Source organism: Hetaerina americana, unplaced genomic scaffold, assembly GCF_022747635.1.
Source record: "Hetaerina americana unplaced genomic scaffold, ioHetAmer1.1.p SCAF_4, whole genome shotgun sequence".
Taxonomy (NCBI): domain Eukaryota; kingdom Metazoa; phylum Arthropoda; class Insecta; order Odonata; family Calopterygidae; genus Hetaerina; species Hetaerina americana.
The window spans coordinates 79,844,652-79,863,243 of NW_027286985.1; the positions used below are offsets into that span (position 1 = coordinate 79,844,652).

Below are 18,592 nucleotides of genomic sequence, written 5' to 3' on the forward strand. Positions count from 1 at the left end.
TTTCGTCAAGCGGTTCTTTTTCTTTGAGAATCCTCGCATCATATAACGGTCTCCTTGAAACCTTTACTTCCTGAAGTATCCGTTAACTGAACATTTAGTAATTGAATATTTGCTATTTCCGATTCAAGTTGGTTCTTTTCATTAGAGGACGTACCATGTGTGAATACTGAGAAAATACTGGTTTCCCTATTTCTTGGCGGTCGACATAAAATCTCATATATTTTTAAATTCCTATTTCTTATTACTTATCGAAGTTTTAAGAAATTAAATCCAAATTTGACATTACGATTTGTTATTGCATATAGATCCTATAAAAAAATATAATCCGCTGAGAATATAAGAGTGTGGATAAGTTTTTTCTAATCATTTATTGGCTAGGACTTCATTCTGATTCCATAAATTATCAGTCAATCATTCAATTTGAGATAATGTCACTTCAAATTTTAAAAACTCCCGGATACGGAACTCAGATGTTGCTCAGTGAATAATGACGGCCGCGAGTGAATCATATTCCACCATATTTATTAATACAAAAGTTCTTAAGGCAGGCGCTAGTTCTCCTCAAAACTTACATGGCATACGATATTATATTTAGAAACCTGATGCTCGAGGAAAAAGCTTGAAACGGGTTGAGTGTGCAACTGTATCCATCATTTCATTTTACTCTCAATATGCAATGCATTAATATAATATTAAGTATTCCGATACATTATTCAGTCATTACCTCTACAAATTAACGGATGTGTTTGCTACTGTAAGATGAACCACAATAATACAAATAGTGAAGACCTTTGAGTGTCACTGATGATGCATAATGTGTTTTACTATTTCAGATCCTGAAGGACCGCAGACCAAACACAATTTTTTTTCTCCTCATTGATTACTGCACTGCTGCTAAAAAATACCCCACACCCAGAGGATAAGAAGAACACAAAGGAGAAAGCTTAAAAAGGTTCGTTGCGTACACTTGACCCCAAAATTCTTTTTAAATGCCAAATGTAATTTGGCATTCCAAATATATGTGTATATAAATAAAAATATATATGATAGTAATGCTATACATATATAAATAAATAAATAAATAAAGAAATATATATATATATATATATATATATATATATATATATATATATATATATATATATATATATATATATATATATATATATATACATACATACACAAAGAGAAGGATCAATGATGTTTTGTGACATATATATATATATATATACATATATATATTTAAGCATCAATTAAAGCCTCTATGTTAGAATACGTATGTATTTTTACCGAAGAAATAACCCGAATAGAGCCCATAAGGTAGCATAAATCAAATCTTCATTAAAAATTATTTACACCTGGTTAATACTTAAAGGAAAACTTTGAAAAAGAAAACAAAATTATTTTTTTTCTGATTTATGATTATCAAGTCGATCAAACGCTTTTACATATCCATAGTTGTCCAGTTTCCACAATAGGGTCAACCCGCGCTCATAATACGAATTTTTCACCATTAAAGTATTTGCTACAAGATCATGTATATCTTCAACGTACATACTGGTTGAACCAAGTACAATAAAGCCTCCATTTACATAGCGTAGTTTTAAATTCATTTTCTTAGTGTGTAATGTCTATTAAAGTGAACTGAGTAAATCGAATTTTTTGAAATTAGCTCCTTGGCTAGAGGCTAGAAATAAAATTTGTAAAATAGATTATTGATTTATATATTTTAGAGTATTCGCATACGAAAATTAGTTTTTTAATACTAATTTTTAAATAATGTTTATACTTTTCACGGTTTACCCGTCCTGCCTTTAAATATAAAATATATGAATCATAAAAACTCCTCAAATGCCCATTCAATATATACTGAGTTGATAATCTTACATAAACCATAGCTATCAATATGAAGATTGATTTGAAAAGTTCTGGTAGAGCTCACCTAAAACTGTCTTCGACTGCATTTTAAATTCACACATCAGAGCAGGAGGTCATTTCTTTACGGTTTACAAATCAAGGATACGTGTTTAACAATTAAAATGATTTTCCTTGGAACTATATGATAAAACTCGGGAATGCAAAACTTGAGAATGTGAATTTAAAAAACATTTACAATTTCATTTATTGTAAATTTTGAAAATTACATTTTACGAAAAAATACGATTTCATCTGAATTATCATTCCATACCAAAAACCCGGATGTGCTCTTCCTGAAAACTATCGAAATGGATTCCAGTCACATTAAATACGTTTCGATCAATTAACCTCAATCTTAATGTGTTGACCTAGTTCTTTTTAACGTTTTCTACATGCCCCCATCCATGGAACACCGAATGATGAGTAGTATGAGGGATGACGGAAACGAAAATGAGAGAAATACGCGAAGGAGAGTTATATGCATGGTGATACCTGAAACAAGGAGATATAAGGGGAGCGAGAGAGAGGAATTGGCAGGTGCTCAGATTAACTTCGGAAGAACGATAATTATGGTTGAATTTTGCAAAGTTGAGTGCTATAATAAAAGTTTAAAAGTGAGATTGTAAGAATAGATTTGAAGGGAAACCTTTGCCTTGTCTCACCAGTGTTGTTTCAAAGAGATGTAAGGGGTTGAGGAGTAACATTTTGTACAATGAAAGAATATACATATTAATGGTTTTAGGAAGAAAGTTTGACATCTTACATTTTGGATATCAAATTATCTATTTAGAAAAAAAGTAATCAATGGGTAGCTCAAAGGGCGGTTGAGCAACTCAGCGCCGATGGGGGCGCTGGACAAACAAATGGCCCGGGTTCGACTCTCGGGGACGCCTTTGGGCTTTCCCGGCTACATCAAAGCTGTGTGGTTTTTCAGATACCAGGAAACTATGGATAGTGTAGGGAAAGGAAACGGCCCCCTCCTCTAATGTGGGATTTTCTCATGCAATTTGGTGTGTTAGATGAACTCTAACATCACTTTTCAAATCAACTTCTTGTTAATAGCTATGATTTATGTAAGATTATCAATTCAGCATAAATTAAATGGGCATATGAGGAGTTTTATGATACATCCCATTCCATTTATTCTTGATGCATTCCATAGTAACTGAGTTTGGCTCACTTTTCAAAAGTCAAATTTTTTTAGATAAAGTCTAAATTATTTTACCAAAAGCAATGCTTGGAGTGATTTCTCTAGTTTATTGGTGACATATATTGAGCATATATTTACGATATGTAGTATACCTTCTGGCATTAAATCGTGGTAATAGTCTTTATAATGACAAAAATGATTCCGATACACATAATGATCTTTTGACTAGTTTTGCGTGTCAGGCACAGGCTTTCATAAAGCTATGGTTGAAAATGTGATGCTTTATATATCAGGATTTGAGATTCATAAATCTTAGAACATCATATCCTTCATTTATTTTTAAATTATGCCAATTCAGTATCAAAAGCTCCTCACTGAAGTTTTCCGGATCAGTTAAATCTTCATGAAGCTGGAAAATAACACCGAGTTTTACAATCACAAAACTCGAAATTCGACGTTGAAAACAATACCATCCGTGGCACTACATTTTTTTATATTTTCCGGTTTCAAAAGCCATGTCTACCACAGCATTCATTTGGAAGACCAAACAAAAAGTCTTTGGCTAAAGCGAATCTTCCTCCCAGTTCCCTTTATACCTGAAATGGTCATATGTATTAAAAATACCCCGGATGAAATGAGGGAGGGTTTCCTTTATTTCAACGGTTTTTACATCGCAATTGTGATATCTTTTCATTTTCGATAGAGAAAGTAACACCATTTGGTGAGTGAGCATCTGAAACTGTTTAAATTATCGATCGATCGGGCACCCGTTTCTATTTGTCCGTTACCCCTATCATCCCATACGCAGCGTGTGTGCTCAATTTAGATTCCGACGCGAGTCTGAAATAAAGAGCCAAGAATCTTAATCGAGTAAACACGGGAATACACTCATACATGAGTATCTTTCAATGATGTTGATGGGGACCACACTTTCCCTTCAGTGCCGTCATCATCATCAAAATCTTCCCTCTCCCTCAATCGCCTTTTATTCCACCCCTGTCTCATTTCCTCTCTCTCTTTCCGTCTCTCTTCCTTTTATCCCCTGCCTCCTACATCCCATCTGACGCCCTTCCATCCCACGGCATCAACCTGTGCTTGTTCATTAATCAATGCTCTGTTCCCAACGTCACTTACACGTCCATCTGCCTCCTTTCAAATTCTCCCACCTTCCAGCGCGCGCACTCACACACACACATATGAACACGAACACATGCACTTCTCTCTCTTTCCAAAACACATACTTTCAAAGAAATACACACGAATGTTACCGCCATTTTACCACTTCTAACCCTTCCCTTCTCCTTTTTGTTCCCTCTGCCCACGTGTCCTTGATTCCTCCGCTGCGTGTCAAGCACGCTCCGCCCTCCATCTCACCCTTAAAAGTACTTTTACTTCGAATGAAGCCTTTTCTTAATCCGATACTCTTTGAAGAAAAAATAAATGCGGACTGTGTATGTGTATGTATGCGGACTCACTATGTAATCTTATGTTTCCATTACATAAATAGTGATGTTTCTTATGATACGATTTGGTTTGTGTGCGTTTATGCCCTTAAATATTTAGATTTCCAAGTCTGAAACATGCCTGACTTTGTCTTAAAAGATAAGAGAAATCAAGGATCGATACTGTAGGTAATATATCCTGTTTGTTTGCTTAACTTCCAAAGACAGTTGCAACATATTAATCTTCAACACTTTAGTGAGGCGCTAATATCACCACATCGTTATTCTGAAGAAAAAAATATTTTGGTTAGAATACATAATAAGACAAGAATAAGAGTCCGCAGTCAACGGCAGAAAAAGCATCAAATTAATATATATATATATATATATATATATATATATATATATATATATATATATATATATATATATATTTCTTTGGGTAGGAAAAAATGAATAACAAAAGGCTCTCAAGTCGATTTAAACGTCTACATAAATATAAACCTAATGAGTTTGACTTTGACACCGACGAAATAATTTAAGCGCCACAAGGCGCTAAAATTGATAGGCAAGACAACAGTGAGGAGCTAAGTGAAATTCAATGACACACGAAATGAGGATTACATGAAATGACTTTCTTTGGAACATATCAAGGCCAAGGCTTGCAAGAAACATAACCTACGAAAATTTGAAGCTTCCTAAATGCCATTAATCTCCGACTGTCTGTTACTCTAACGCTTGGTAAACTTGCAACCTCTACGAAACACTCTCTTCACAGCTTTTAGGTTAAGATGTAGATGGAAGAGCAGATTGTGTCTCTAAGTAGACTACTTTATTATTCTCTCTGTCGATAAAGGAGCTCTTCCCAGAGCTGAATGAATTTAAGAATTGGGATGACTGGTCCGAACTTTTTATTCTCACACTTAACTTGCGCTTTGATTTTGGAACTAAACGCCTTTAAAAATCATGCTGCAAAAAAATTGGTAATTCTGTGGAGCATTTTCACTCAAAATATACAAAATTACATATTCTAACGAAATTATGGCAAGAGGTTCGGTGGTGGAAAAATATTCTCAATCTTAACCCAAAAATAAAGGAAAATTATCTATGCGAGTATCTACATTCGAGAAAACACACTTTTGTGCCCCTCTAACGTAAAGCATTAATCCACAAATTAGGCCACTATCCGTTGGGTTGGGAAGGGACTAGTAATTGCGTGACGCTTTGCGGACAATTTTTATCCTCCCTCCAGATGATGCTATGAAACATTTCCTTGGCACGCCACGCCCTTTTATCCCGCGTTCTTCATCACGTTTATAGTGCTATCAGATAGAAAAGTCTAGCGTAGGGACAAAATACCGGTAGTGGTCAAAAGCTGTGCCGCATGTCAAAGAAAAAGCTTACTACTTGGAATTCATATGCAATCCAGAAATAATAAGAAATTCCTCGTTATTTAGTATTGCTAATTAGTTTTGCCTCAGGAATAAAAAGAATTCTTTAGAGAGATGACCGATGTATGATCATTCACAAATATTTGCGAGCGCTATCAGCTGTGGCTATAGGTGAGTCCCGAACTCAGGCACAAAGAAAACTGCATGCTGAGTTGTGAGCCTCTGGCTATAATAATCTATTTTTTTCTTTTTTGACCCCTCCTAAATCCCAGGTCCATCTCTCTACCTCTCAGCCTAATGATAAGTTAAAAACGTCCTCATCTCTTATTCCGTTTCATACCACTCTCCTCAACATGCTTCCATTATTTATAATTTTAAATAATCGTTATACTGCCTTCCTACATGGTTGTTGAAAATGTCTTTGTTCTTTTATAAAATCGGTGCCTAGTGTCAACACGATTTCCGTGAGATAATTTCCCTGTATCTCACTCTCACTCCTCCTTTCCTCTTACTCTGTGTTATATTACTGATATATATAGAGCCGCATAATCAATTTTATCTCATTCCTTGACTAAATGTTGATTTTAACAGCCATAGGGTTTAGTATGAGGTGAGCTCCACTCTGCCGAATCTACTTGGGCTATATTGTTCGAAAATCAACCTTGGATTTGATTACTATGCAAGTTTATGGCTATTATATTTTGACTCAATTAGCGTAAAATCCGTTTGCATTTCAAGAAAAATATCCGAAAATCATTTTCATGTCTCACTTCATATTATCACCCAGACTCGCTCAAAAACAAAGAAATTAGCAGTATTTGAGGAGCCTTACCTATTATTACCTTCATTTTGAAGCCTTACCTATTGTTGCACCTAGACTTACGCGATTTATGGAGTGGGTGGATATCACCAATTGGCATTAATGCGTTGCAACCAAATGGAACCGTCTCCTAGCGCATATTCTGTGACATTCCAAGCAGATAGCGGCAATAGGTGCCCCATTAACGTGCAATTCCTCAGAACTTTGCTAATCAAAACTCTCTTATTAACGTATTTATCACCTGAAATCATATATGTAGATTTCCACCCAATTCCATCAAATTTCACCAGCACGATCTTCGAGTTACCCACTAAGCGGGTGGTATTTAAGATTTTGTAGAATATGAGTGAAATTTTTATCTCATGTAACATATTAATGGCCACAGGGAACTAAGATATGGTATTTCATGCATTCCGAGTTACTCTAGATTTGTAAATAATACCATGCGCAGTAAAGATACACCTGTCCGGTACGGTTTTTAAAGTCAAACGGGCACTTTCCCTTGTGATATTCTCCTGTGCATACTTCAGAGTGCATCTATTAAAAGGCTGTAGCAAAACTAATTCCTCAATTATTAAGAACATCATTATGCACACAGCAATCATCTTGGGTATTCTGTGTTCGCTAAACCATTGGATTTCGTAGTTGAATTATGAAAACGCGGAATATAATGTCGATAACAGTGTTTAGTGCAATTTACAAGTGTTCTAATTTGAATGCCTGAATATTTGAAGGAAAAAACGAAACGCACGAAAATTAAAAATATTTCATGTAAAGGAACTATTCAATGATTTTTATTCACGCTCAAGAGTTCACTTTAAAATACACCTTGCAAGTGAGTGGAAAATGGTTTGCTATTAGACTCCAAATAAGGATCCAAAAGTGTTTTCTCAGGTAAAACTGCTAAAAACGTGTGTCTGCTTAACCAATTTGGAAAATTATTTCTATTTTCAAACCGAATTGACAAAATTGGTTGCTGTCATCACTCTTTATAAATAAACTTCATTTTGTTTACAGTAAACCTTGTCATTTAATGGGAAGCCAAAATCTTCAAGGGTAACCTGGATGAGGCAAAAACATGCAGCCCACTTACGAGTTATAAGAAATTATCTTGAGTGACCTAAATGACAGTCTCGAGCTAACCTGTTTTACATTCTTATTTCAACAAATTTTTCGAATTGTTCGAAAATATGCTCTGCAGTCGAAGTAATCTCCCTTATCACTTCATTATTTTCTAATGAATTATGAATTATTACTTCATGAAATTACTGATCCAGTGTGTGTATACGACATATTTTGTTCCTAAATTACATTTTTAACTCTAACAACAAACGGATAAGTCCTCTTTGTGGAAATATCCGTGCAATCAACCCTAGAGTACGGAAATATTTATCAAATGCAGTAATAAAACACTAACCTTTCCGTTGGTAATCTTTATTATTACATATTTTATCGGTTTAACAGGGATAGTTTCTTTTGTAATGCTTTTACCTTATCATGGCGGCAAGAGTTTCTAAATTAAGACAAACTTCCTTGGACACGTATTAGTTGAAACTCATCCATACTTATATTTTCAGCCATATACCACATACAATCCCAAATTTCACCAAGCTTTACGAAATTTCACGAGCACAATTTTGGACTTGCAAAATGATCGGGTGGAATTTAAGTCTTTGCCCAATGCAAGGAATTCAAATAAATGTAATCATTTTGAAAAAAAAGATTAGGTTCGGCCTATGACAACTATTTCTCAATTTTAGTCACTTAGCTTATTATTTATCAACGGTTAAAAAAGAAATCGAAGAGTTTTAATAGAATAATGAGCGTTTGTGCTATGTTAGGCGTTGTAAATACGGCATATCCCTATTTGCAATTTCTTCTGATACTGTTTAATTTAGAAAGTAACACTTAATTAGGCAGAAGGTTTTCTAAATATAGTGGAAACTGATTAAAATTCTTTAAATAATTCATCTACCACGGTTACATTTAATTTTATTCAGCATACTTTACGAGATTAAACTATGTAATGTGTCGGGTAGGGAGTTACAACACTGCAATGCTTTTGATTAACAAATGTGGACAAATGGCGTTGATTGTATCTTTGCGTTATACGTTCTTGACATTACTACTGCTATTCTTCAGCTACAGCACACTTCTTCAGCTTAGCCACAGGAACAGCTGCTCTTGATATGAGAAACATTAAACAAAATGTAATGGGAATTATCTGTTTTGTTAAAATAAATAAATTGCTGGTTTGAAATTTTACAGCATTTTCCATTTAATGACCTCAATGTTTAATTTAAATTCAGGATCAACCCTAGTTGTCTATTAAACGCTAAAATTATTCTGCATCTGCATTGGTTGAAGGTAAAAGTTACTTGATTTAACATAGATATTTGAAAAAGCTAAATGATTCGCGGAATAAAAAAAACACTTAAGTGCTCCCTCCTCAAAGAATGAGCAAGACATATTTACACGCTATATTCAATATAATTTAAATGCTGCGTGTGTTTACTTTGAAGTACACATTATTCAGTAGGAAGAGAGAGAGAGAGTTGGTGAGGGATGCTGTTGTTCACGTCCGTTTACTTTGCTCCTGTTCCCTCTCATAATTGCAGCATAGGGACGTCTGCGGGTAGATTTTCATTTAGTTGCAAAAATATTCTCTCACTTCTTGTAGCAGTCAAGATGGTTGGTGTGCGCACCAAAAGGGCGCGGCTTCGAAACATGGTTCTCTCTTGCAAGGTTCTTGGGAAGATTAGGATTTACGGATCATCTTTTGGGCGAGAGCGAGAGCGCAGTCGCTCAGACCTACGGTTTTCATCTCGCATTTCCCCAAATTGGAGTGATAAGTTGAAATAAAATGAAGAAATTGCTATTAATTGATTAAATAGGTTGTTCTGGCCGAACGAATCTTCTCCCGGTGATTTTTCAATGCATCATGTATATTTTTGCCTCGTGGTTGATTTAAACGCAAAGAGTGGGTCTACGAGGTGCTTTCATTGGCAATGGAAAAGGTGCTCGAGCAGAAAGAGCCATCTCGATGAATTTCGAGTCTGTGCGTTGCCTTTTTATGGTTGGCTGAGTGTAACTCGCTGGAGTAAAAAAATATGTTATAATTTAATTTTGAATTGACCTTATTTGGATGAATTAACTTCTTTTAATGGCCATAGGCACTTTTAAATCATCTACAATCCTCGTTGTGCGACTAAGCTAGGTAAATCAAACCATGAGTGAGTAACTAGTGACGTTTGTGACCCTTGATATAGCTGAGCGATCGCAACAAATATTACTTTCCTAGGTAATAAAACACAAATCTAAAGACAGTACTTTAGAAAGATTAAAACACTTTTTAATTGGGTTATTTTTATGTTTAAATTATATCGTTTTTAATGAGGTCAGATTTACATAGTGTACAGGCTGAAAAGCAATTCTTATATCGAAACTTGAACAATAACGGGTTACACGGTCTATTATATTTTAGATCAAATTACACCGTATTTAAGAATCAAAATGGCATAAATATAACGTTCAAGTTTAAATTATATCTCGCACTCTTTTATATTTCAAATTTCTTTGCTTAAAATATGCCTTACCTATATAATACAATACAAAAAAATACATTATTTGCAAGGAGGGGGGGGGGGAAATAATTTCTCTTACAGAAAAATATTTCGCTTTTAATGGTTGAATTCTCCATTAAAATTAAATGGTTTTATTTTAAGCTCCAAACGCTGAGAGCAAATTTTAATAAACAACTCAAAGCTGAAGTATTACTTGAGCTTTTGCTTCATTTGATGGAGACATTTGTATTTTTTTCAATGCATCCAACTTTGAATATAAGCGCCGTGATTTTCATTTACGGGTTCATGAATTTTAAGGAAATGACAATGGTGGTGGGTTACGAGTTCTAAAACCCATTGAAACGACCCGACTCGAAATTTGATGCTGAAAACAGCTGGTCTGTCTTGCCGTTTAGGCCCTCTATTATTATCCTCAACTTCCTTTCTCCTGAACTTTGCAATATGGGCTATGGAGCCTCATATCGACGAATGAATAAGGGTGCTTCGAGGCTCAATCCCACATAGCACACCTTCCACCCCTACCATCACACCCTCTAAATCGCCAACCCACCGTGCATCTGCAGATGTACCCACGGAGGGCGAGCTCGCACACCCCCAACCCCGAAAGCAGCCAGTATCGAAAAAAAAACCCTTGAAAATCATCCCCGGACCGAAATTACGGGGTAGCGGTTAATTTCCTTGACGTTTGAATTTCCTTGACGTCACAAACCTCCAAGTACGATATTTTCAAAATCTATCTTTTGCCGTTTGCTAGCCGCATAATAGAGCCGCCTAAGAGTTTACTTCTTAGCCTAGACCTATTAAAAACAGACCGATATGCCCCAGGACTAATAACTTCTATCTTTCATCAAATGGATGTGGTGTCCGCTGGGCATCTTGCTTTTTTTCCCTTCCCGAACGTCTGGCTTATTCCCTTGAGGAGACCGGTTTACTGATCGCCCGAGACACTCCTCGAGGATTTGTTTCTAGTAAGCTTTCGTAGTAAATTAGTATTTTTTCCAAAGGGCATGCTGTTAAAGATAAACCGAAATGAATGCTTTTCAAGCAGTTCACAAATTTCATGAAACAGTGACTGTGATGCACATTTAGCTTAGCTTGGAGTCTCTCCAAGTCAAAGGATGAGAAAAGTTACAGCATAAAGTTTTGCATTTATAACTTCGTCCGTATTTGCTACAGTAGAAAATAAAAAAAACGTAGAAAACCCTTCTGGTAACTGGAGTAAAAATTATTCAGAAAATTTCATCTTTTGAATTTTGTTGGCTAACGTATATTAGACATTTTTTTATATTAATCCTCTGAGGGTGCAAAATTTCTGCATTATTAGAGAGGTTATTCATCGGAAGAGTATACTTGGTGACAAGTTGTATGGTAACATAATAATCACAGTTAACTTATTTCCAAATTTGATTATAACTCAAACTTAATCAACTTTTGAAATCGCTCATATATATTATTTTATTTGATATATATATATATATATATATATATATATATATATATATATATATATATATATATATATATATATATATATATATATAATTATAAAGATTTTAATTTCAGTGGGCTTGAGTCCAGAATACTCAGAAAATTTAATATAAAATATATTTGTTACAGATGGCATTTTTCCGTTAAATCAAACTGTAACTATTTCAGATGGATATCATAAATACTTCCACTTGTTCATGGCTACTTCACTTTATGACCAATAAAAATAAAGTCATTAGCATTAGGTGTAAACAGTTTTTTTGTAAATGAATCAACGCAATAATTAAGAAACTTTCCGAAATACTTGCGCTGTACAGAGAAAGATAGGTGGGCTAAGAGATGTAATAATCCAAAAGAAACTCTATTGTTATTTATGGGAAAGTGAGTGTATGTGTAAAGAAAAGACTAAATGACAGACTAAATACAATGACGGAGGAAAGTTTAATGAAGAAAAATAAAGGAGTCAATAAACAACAGTGGACAAAGGTAGAAAGGACTGAAGTGAAAGATTAGGCCAATTTAGCCGTGGTGTTCTTTCAGCAAGAATGAGACAAATTGGTCCTTTGCCTTCCCAAATAACATTTGGAAATAAAGGCCGAAACGCGAGGGACAGAGGGATGTGAGAGAAGTGAGGGATGGAGGAGGCCGTGGAAGTTACAGAGAAACTGCGTCGGAGGGTTGATGATAAAAGGAAAGAACAATTCGTTTGAACGCACTGTGACGATATTAAATGGTACAGAAATTAGCGAAAAGAAAATTACTAACATGAAACGAACTGCTTCTAATTTCTTTGTCATGGGGAGAGAGTCTTTACCATGGCAATAGGGGCACCCAGTATTTGGAAACTTTTGCTCCCCGACTTCTTTCATACATTTTCATCGGCCGTGGGTCTCATCTTAATGAAGATCAGAAAAAGGGGACAGCAATGGACGTAAAACCCGTTCAAAACGGATTAAGGGCCACAGCGCGTGCGGCAGTCAAATTAAATATTATATCTCACTCCCGTATCACCATGAAGATGGAAAAGGGAATGTCCGGGAACGAGGAGTTATGGCTGCAATTTCACTGCAATAAAGTAGAGAATGAAACAGTATTCGCGTGCTCAGAAAACTTTTTAACGCTGAAGGAAAGCAGTATCACAAGCGGATTAAGGTTTTTAGAGGGCGATCGGTGGTAAAATTGTATCAATCACAATACTGGTGACAATAAGCAGGTGAGTAAACGGAAAGCACGTTTATGCATTATCAAAATATGCAATGGCGAATGGAGTCAGAAGTCAAGCGTTCGGTAGAACTCTTGCCTGCAAACTAATCTTTTAAAAGGGTATGAGGGTCATCCTTCACGTAAATTGCCTCCATTAAACGGACCATGCGAATATTATCTGTAGACGTAAGATGAATTCTCTGCATTATAAAATTGTTGTTAACTAACCATTTTAAACATAATTTAAGTACTTAAAGTTAATAAGGGAAAGGGATTATATTCAGAGATTGCATAATCCGGGCAGAAAAAGTACTTTATAATGGAGGTCCTGAAAAAAGTTAGTTTAAGATACTGAGCAACCACGTGTTGTAAATTTTTAGCAATTGAGCGGTGAATGTTTTCGAACTAGGGTGTTAAATTCTGATTCATGCAATAAAAGCGACTTTATCGCTAGACTTGAGTCATTTCCTATTACTTTCCAGGATGAAAATACCATTAAAATGTGGAGATATCTCGGCACGACTCCGAGCTCACTATTTCCTAATGGGTACAAACACTTCTCACCGTCAGAAAATCTGAAGAAAAGTTTTTCAGGACTATGTGATAGGTCTCGGGTAAGAATCAAAACTATAATCATTAATTTAGCTAGGGGGCTGGTTAAAAACTAATTTTTCTTGGTATATACGTGGGAAATGTAAATAAAATAACAACTTTTTTGATATAGGAGACTACTCGCACTATGAAACTGTTAAATATTTACCCACAAACTGACTATCTTACGTTTGATGAATTTGTGTCAGCAGTTACGGTAGTGCATTAATTAACGCACAAGAGCCCCGAGATCCCTACTTCCTTCGTATTAAAACTCCAAGTTCAATCGAGGCACTCGATGACGTATGTGCAACACCTTTTTCTCCCTTTGGGGATATTACGAGTAAAATCCATGGCCTCGGGTGAAAACTTTTTGCCGGAGGCAATTCCTTTTGCATTATGCATGAAAAATGTTTTACCCGTGAACCTGGTCAGCGAGCACACCCTCCATAATGGTTCAAGCCCAGGGATAGAGAGCAGGGGCTCAAGAGAATGAGTGGTGAGAACTGGGTAGGACGGTTGGATATAGAGAGACAAGTAAACCGACCGACCGAGCAGTCGGAATTCAAGTTCGAGGAGAGAGGGAGAGATTCGGTAATATTTATGGCGATTTAATTAAAAGGCACGTTAAACCATTCAGATTCCACCTTCTGTCTTTTGTCTCCTGTCAGTGTTCAAACTTCCATTCACTATGATCTACAACCCCTTTTCCACGTGATTTGGAGCGTTTCTCTGCTCTCTGGGAAACGTGAGGGAAATTAAATACTTCGAACATACTGAAATGTGATTATATGTATTATCTTTTATTCTACATCAATCGGCTTTATAATTATTACCTGAGGAATAAACGCTTGGCAGGAACACAGAGAAAAACAGATACTACACGCATGTAAATTTTGGGTTTCCAACACCTCTCGAATGTAGTTGGAAAAAAATATTCTCAGATATGGGTCTCAAAGAAAGGTACAGGTGACGCCAAATCTGGAAGATAAGTGTAGTGAGGAAGGTGTAAGGAAATGGAACACGGTCAGATAGAATATCAGCAGCATGTTTTGCTGAAATATAAAACTATTCTTCTACCTAATAATTATACGCATAATTAACACAGATAATGGAGTGAAACTAGTACGCATTATTGAAAATAGGGAAATACCACAACGGAAAAGTATAAAAGTACGTGCGATAGAGTATAAGAGTAAATAAGAAAGGAGGAAGAGAGTGCTTCGAGGAAATCGACAGAGTCAGCATGAGTGAAAAGAATATTCAAGGGTTTTGAAAGATGTGAAGCGCGTCAATATTTTGTAAGTTCTATCATTAAGAAAAGTATAATTCGTGGTTTCAAGTCAAATATTGTATTAAACTAAAATAATAGCTATCTTCTTCGGAGACTCACGGAAAACAAAGAAACTCTCTCGCACGGTGGCTTATGGATTCCCAACTGGCTTCAGCATTAACACAAAGGGAAAAATGAGGCTCACAAAACAAAAGTATTGGATGATTTCTCCAACTCTTTTAATGAAGAGCATTTCTCACTGGTGATTTTTTTTTACTTTTCCGAAACGCAAATGAAAGTACTATCACCATATAGATATTTCAATCCATGATAAATCGCTGTTCCATTAAGTTTATGACATATAGTATTGAGCACTTGGCTTTGATAAAAACTCGACAAAGGAAATACGTTGAGTCTCCCAATAGTTATCATTGATGGAATAAACCTGATAACGATCGATTTCATATCCGGAATTTGGCAATGGAAAAACTGCATAACAACCAAATGACTGTTAATATCAACATTTTTAAAGTAACTAAATATAATTAATAACGATAATAATCAATGCAAATTTGAGTTTTTAACAGTAATAAATTCATTTTCCTTTACACCGCTTCTCATTTTCACCACAATGATTGTCAATTTGCATGTACCAAAATTTTCATTTTCAATCTTCCCTTGAGGCCATTAGAGCCCTAATCCCTTTCAAAATAATGCATAAATTACGTTAATCACTTCCCTCTCTTTGGAATTCTGCAATATGTGAAATAAACGTCCTGGAAAGGCTCATGTTTGCAAAATGCATTCCTATTACCTAAATACTACTTGAAATTCTCGCTTGAATATTTAGGACAAACGAATATTTATTCCATGGTAATAATGAATACTAATTTATCAAGAAAGAGTTGTGTGATAATAGCCAATATTATAGTAATTACATGGGGAATATTATTTTGGCTGATTGGTACTCATTGCAATTTTTTGAATGGAATTAGTGAAACGGTTGAATGTGCATTCCTAAAATGCTTAAAAATCAGCTTCATAGAGCGATTTTGACGAAGAGATTGGTTGGCTGATTTTCAGATTATTTTTAATCCATAACTTAAGGATGACCATGTTTCATATTTCGTTATTATTTCATAGCAATATACTCTTACGTCAATGGGTGACTTAACTATGTAAAAAATACTGTCTAAATTGAACCTTTTGTAAATAGGTAATGTAAGTCAAAATTCAAAATGTTTCATAATAAAAATTATTAAAGAATAGAATAGGATATATCATATTTGGCTCATGCAGTACCTAAGCATATAGTTCCATGTAAAAGCAGAACAATACGATATTAACCTTCACCGTAAAGATTATATTATGCATCTTATCCATTTCCAATACATTGACCTGGGGCTACTCAAACAGTTGATCTCTTCAGGAAACTGGATCAGGATAAATTGTTTTTAATAAACATGTCACTTTTGCTAATAAATTCAATTCCAAAAGGTGTGGACAGGAAACTTAAAGATCAGTGTTCAACTCGAGCAGGCATTAGAGCAATAATAATCCAAAAAACACAACATCAATGAGGTACGCAAAGTTGAAAAGGCCTAATATAAGCCAGGGAGAGAGAGACAATGGGACTCAGAGACAATGCGACACTCAAAGTAATACGAAGCGCCTTTAGCACCTGGGTCATGTGTGGGGAAATCGGATGCATTCAACACCGACAGAAACCTATGGGGCAGCGGAGGCGGCGGTCGGATAGGAAGGCTGGACGCCAGGAATTGACTCGGTCAACTTGGAACACACCCTCTCTCGCGCAGCCTTCGAGCGGGGAGGAATTGGAACGAGGGGTAAGTGGGTTGGGGTACATTTGGAGGGAAGCGAACCGCGAGTAGGGGAACGCGCAAAGGGAAGGGGACGAGTGGGTAGAGGGCGGGTGAGTCGGTCGGTCAGCCTTTCGGGATGATTGAGGTGGAGATTCAAGGTATGGGTAGGGGGTTTAGGAAACGGGCCCCGTTGCGATAGGAGGAAGTCGAAGGGTATGCGGGTGACATGGGGATGGGAGCATTTTTAAACGGATCTCTGCGGGCAGAGGAGGAAGTAAAGAGAGAGAGGGAGAAAAAGAGACTCCGTTTTGATCGCACATGCACACACAAACACAGACCCCCTTCTATCATCCCGTTCCCCTCTTTTTCCCTCACAGTTGTCCCCCACATTTGCCGGTTCCAGGAATAAATTGACTGTGGACTGTTTTCCGGATAATAGCCCGAAAGCGTGTGTGTGTCTGCGAGAGAGAGAGAGGAAGAGAGAAAGGGAGAGTGTGTGGGCAGGGCTTTTTGGGAGGATTGGGTTGGATTTGGCTCTGTTTCTCACCCGGCCTGCGCTGCAGGGAAATTGGGATCAAGAGTGAGTGAGCGGGGGAAGGGAGAGGAGAGAAAGGGGTCACGCCGTATGTATGGAGTGAAGGGAAGGGTTTTTGATGGATAAGTGGGGGAGCAGGAGGGCTTTGGAACGTCCATGTGTGTGTGTATGGAAGGGCGTGTGGAGATGGCTATAAATCGGTTATTCATTCGGTCGGCCTACCACGATCGGAGACGGGAAAAACGGGGATGTAAGCCACCTCCCCCTAAATTCTGCGATGATACTGGTTTCCCTCCTCCCCACCCAAAAAACGCATGCCCCACCACACGATATATTCGTGGGTTTTACTATTAAGCGCGAGTGTGGGACCTCATCAGTCAGTCTTTTCATAATGACTCGCCCGCTTCTCGCTTCAATGCATCGCGCTGCAATTAGCCTCAGGGTAATCCCAAGCCTTTCAAGATTTTTTTACAGCCGACTGATTTTCGGAATTCTCCTTCCTCCTGCTCCCTGACTCCCTATTTCCGGCGTTCCTCTCTCTCCCCCGGCCTCTTACTCCGACAGGGTCCCCTTTCTCCGTTATATTTTTCACGGAAGGATTCCGATTTCACGCCTCTCTCTCTCTCACTCCCCTCTTCCTCCAAATTTAACTTGTTACTGTGTTGGAATGAGAGAAAATTTGGTACGAAAGTCGAGAGTGGAAAGGAGACAAAAATTTGCCGGAACAGAATCAGCGTGTGACGAAAATTGAATCTGTCAACCTTAACGTATTTTCATGAGGATTGTTTACCAAACTACTTCGTTGAATATGTGGCTATTTTGCAAATTGTTAATTCGGAGCATATTTTTTAATAAATTCCCGCCAAATTATATCATCTAATCACTATTGATCGTTTTATACTGGGAAGAGATAAATAATTTAACACGTTTTATGTTTAAGAGACAGCTCTATGTTTTATAAGGTGAATAATTTTTAATGGTGTACTCATTTTGCAGAAAAACTGATAGTTTTAGATGAAAATGGTTCATGGATGAGAAACTCCGCCATTATTGCTGGAAAAAATTTCATTCATGACTTTGTGATATTTCATCTTCCATTTCAAAATGAGTAGGTAGCTAAATAAATGCATTTTGCCGAAATTAGGTGTAATACACTTACCATAATAAACCATACTTCTATCCCTGAAAATCCTTCCAGTGAACAGTTATGAAGATAAACTGAAATAAGATGCTATTCAAGTAATATACGAGGGTCATCCGGAAAGTAGTACCCGTTCGTGAAATAAAGACACAAAAGTAAATATTAACAAACATAAAAAATTTTATTTGAAAGAGGATACTTTAAACTACTTCTCAACATAATCTCCAAGCAAAT

The 18,592-nt window shown here is 36.4% G+C and overlaps 1 protein-coding gene across 1 annotated transcript in view; it reads left to right on the forward strand.

Moving 5' to 3' along the window:
- The window catches only part of LOC139692052 (5-hydroxytryptamine receptor-like), a 772,518-nt gene that overhangs the window by 125,529 nt on the left and 628,397 nt on the right, over nucleotides 1–18,592 (forward strand). Inside the window, exon 2 of the mRNA XM_071590072.1 lies at nucleotides 834–952. The gene's annotated coding sequence lies outside the window, so the exon portion shown is untranslated. The remainder of the gene's footprint in view (nucleotides 1–833; nucleotides 953–18,592) is intronic.